Here is a 3907-nt window from a genome sequence, read left to right as displayed (position 1 = left end):
GTGTTTTTTGGCCACTTGAATTTCTTCTTTTGAGAAAGTTCTGTTTAGTTCAGGTGCCCATTTCTTTATTGGTTCATTAATTTTGGGAGAATTTAGTTTTTTAAGTTCCCTATATATTCTGGTTATCAGTCTTTTGTCTGATGTGTAGCTGGCAAATATTTTCTCCCACTCTGTGGGTGTTCTCTTCAGTTTAGAGACCATTTCTTTTGATGAACAGAAGCTTTGTAGTTTTATGAGGTCCCATTTGTGAGACAACAGATTGAGACTTCATATACATATGACCCAGGTGTCCTGGCCTACAGAAACTTAAATTTCCTTTTAAATTTACAAGTGTATGTTGGTGGGAATGTAGACTAGTCCAACCACTCTGGAAAAAAATTTGGAGGCTACTTAAAAAGCTAAACATAGATCTACCGTTTGATCCAGCAATACCACTCTTGGGGATATACCCAAAAGACTGTTACTCCAGAGGCACCTGCACATCCATGTTTATTGAGGCACTATTCACAATAGCCAAGTTATGGAAACAGCCAAGATGCCCCAGCACTGACGAATGGATTAAGAAAATGTGGTATCTATACACAATGGAATTTTATGCAGCCATGAAGAAGAACGAAATGTTATCATTCGCTGGTAAATGGATGGAATTGGAGAACATCATTCTGAGTGAGGTTAGCCTGGCTCAAAAAACCAAAAATCGTATGTTCTCTCTCATATGTGGACATTAGATCAAGGGCAAACACAACAAGGGGATTGGACTATGAGCACATGATAAAAGCAAGAGCACACAAGGGAGGGGTGAGGATAGGTAAGACACCTAAAAAACTAGCTAGCATTTGTTGCCCTTAACGTAGAGAAACTAAAGCAGATACCTTAAAGCAACTGAGGCCAAGAGGAAAAGGGGAACAGGTACTAGAGAAAAGGTTAGATCAAAAAGAATTAACCTAGAAGGTAACACCCACGCACAGGAAATCAATGTGAGTCAATGCCCTGTATAGCTATCCTTATCTCAACCAGCAAAACCCCTTGTTCCTTCCTATTATTGCTTATACTCTCTCTACAACAAAATTAGAGATAAGGGCAAAATAGTTTCTGCTGGGTATTGAGGGGGTGGGGGGAGAGGGAGGGGGCGGAGTGGGTGGTAAGGGAGGGGGTGGGGGCAGGGGGGAGAAATGAACCAAGCCTTGTATGCACATATGAATAATAAAAGAAAAATGAAAAAAAAAAAAATAAATTTACAAGTGTGGAAGCTGGTACTCCCTTTCCTTGCTTTGGTAAACTGATAGCTGTTTTCCAGTCTGTCTGAGTGTCTGCAGGGCTATCTCGTGTGAAAGCAAGATGAGTTGCTTGTTTTCTTTTGCCCAGCCTCCTGTTGCTGGTGAGACTGACAAGCACAGCCATCTCAGTGGTGCTGGTGTTACTGCTACAACCACTTTGGTTTCAGAGAGGGCCTGGCTCCTTTCCTTTGCTATTTGGGCTCAAGAATGGACAGAAATTCCCCTAAGTTGTCACAGTGCAGAATACAAACTTGCTGTAATGTTTAGCAACAGTTCACACCATGTAAAAATAACAGAAGAAAAGCTCAGCATTGAGAATAACATGACAACTAAATGGAAGATGTAGCCGTTCTTAAAGCTGACTTGGAGACGAGGCTTTGAGAACAGGTAGTGTATTTGGTGCGTGATCTCAGGAAGTGCTGGTAGCTGAGTAGAGGTCATTCAGGGAGGGAAGGAAGTCCAGATAGTGTACATCAATGGGAGATTACCACTGTGGGCAATTGAGGCTCAATTCCATTGGGAACCTTTGAGAGATAGCATAGAACTTCTCTGACTAGTATGGTAGCTATTAGCCACACGTGGCTAGCAAAGATTTGAAATGTGGCTAATCAGATGTGCTCCAAATGTAAACTCACACTGGATTTCTAACACAGCCTCAAAAATATTTCACTGCTAACTTTTATATTGATTATATCTTGACAAGATTATATTTTAGATATATGGAATTAAATAAAATACTAAAATCAATTTCACCTGTTTCATCTTACTTTTAAAAATGTGGCTGCTAAATGTAAAATTACATGTGTGACTCATGTTATACTTCTTTGGGACAGTGTTGTTGCCGATTACACCAACCAGGCTAGTGTGTTGTCCCCCTAGAGTTTGTATATGAGTCCCTTGGTCAACTCTGCAGCAGGACATTCATGGTTCATCTCTGATTGTGTGGAACTAAGCCAAATTCAGCTTCTCTTCCTGTTTTCTTCTACAAGTGAGGTTCATATGTCTGTCTTGTAGCCCTATAAGAAACTGTGTAAACAGGAACACACAATTGCATAATAACACACTTTATATACAAATACAAGGCCTAATCCTATTCATGGAATAGAATAATATTTGAATGAATTAACTTATGCTCTCATCTTCACCCTCACACCCCTTCTAGTTCTGGACTCACTGATTTTCTACATTGTACCCTAAGGATCTTCTTCCTAGTAAGGAAAAACTAGATCTGAGTCATCCATTGCTTGGGGGGATTCTTGAGACAGAGCATAAAAGAGGTGAATCTGCAGTTATTTAAGTTAGACAGTCCCTGGCACAGGTGTGAGACAGAAAGAACAGAGTATAAAACTATACAATTGCAAAGAGAGCCTATGTTGAGCATTGCTCATGGGCTACTGTCACAGCGATGACTAGCAAGGCCCAAAGACAACCTTTAGGTGCATTAGGACTTTGTTTGATTCCTCTCACTCCATGTAGGAAGCCCCTCTTGCAACAGTTCCAGAGCACCTAAAAGTACCATGATGGAAGATTTGGTCACTTAGAAAGTCTTCATGGAGTAGTTCTTGGGCAAAGATGGCATGAGAGAGAACTGGCTCCAAACCTCTCAGCAAGCAAGGCAGTGGTGGACACAATCTTGTATTATGCTTCTTACAGTAGGAGTGTTTCCCCAAAGAAACATCATCTCTGAGCACAGTTATGACAATTTTTTACATTAATGTTGAAGAGTAGCATCTGTCCTTGAAACCATGTTGTTTTTATGCTCTCTTTGACTCCCACCGCCCTGCCAGTCCATCAAATAGGTTTCCCACAATAGAGAAACAGTAACACAAAACTAAATTCAATAAAAAGCCAAGTATTAAAAAAAAAACAACAGGATATGAGCTCATCTTGTATCATCTCGTAACACATACACCTTGGCTAAAAAGTTAGAAAACCAGTCACCAAGAGAGGCAGAAGGGTGTATGGGCTGGCCTCACATAATTACTCATAGAGAGGTTATGCTTTGGATGTTTTCAAAATATACTTGATCTTGTTTGTTGAGATGGTTGGACTCAGGTGGGCACATTCCAGAAGCTGTTTTCTCAGGCAGTGAAACTAATGAGAAAGGAAGGTGGAAAGTTGCCCACTGGATTTCTGTAGCATTTGGCTTTCTTAGGCCAGTTTAGGCATTAAACATTTCTGTCATTGACCTGTGATCTCTGCTTTAGTTTTACTAACACTGGAAACAAGTGTTCAATGCCCTTAGTGGCCCAGCAAATATTTCAGATGGCAGCCTCTTATATTTTATGCTTCCAGTGGCAGGTGACTGTGAGTTAATGACAGAGAAGACAAATGGAAAACATATGGACATTTGAAAAGAAATGACAATAAACTTCTTCTCAGATATCAAAGCCTGGAGAATACTGTCTGTTGACTAAAGTAAAAATGATCACTCTCTTTTAGGTGATCCCCAGTCATATATACATTTCTCTGAATCCTGTATCAGGCTATCAAACCTAAACAATGTGACCCTTCTCTCCAGGTGTTCCCAAGGTCTTGTTATGCCATCTGTTCAAAGGCAGCTGCCCAAGCACCTGTTTTTAGATCCAAAGTAAACCCCAAACTCTGCTTACATGTCCGTAGGCACCAGT

The sequence above is a fragment of the Castor canadensis genome, chromosome 7 (genome assembly GCF_047511655.1).
Source record: "Castor canadensis chromosome 7, mCasCan1.hap1v2, whole genome shotgun sequence".
In the NCBI taxonomy this organism is placed as follows: Eukaryota; Metazoa; Chordata; class Mammalia; order Rodentia; family Castoridae; genus Castor; species Castor canadensis.
This window is presented reverse-complemented; position numbering follows the sequence as displayed.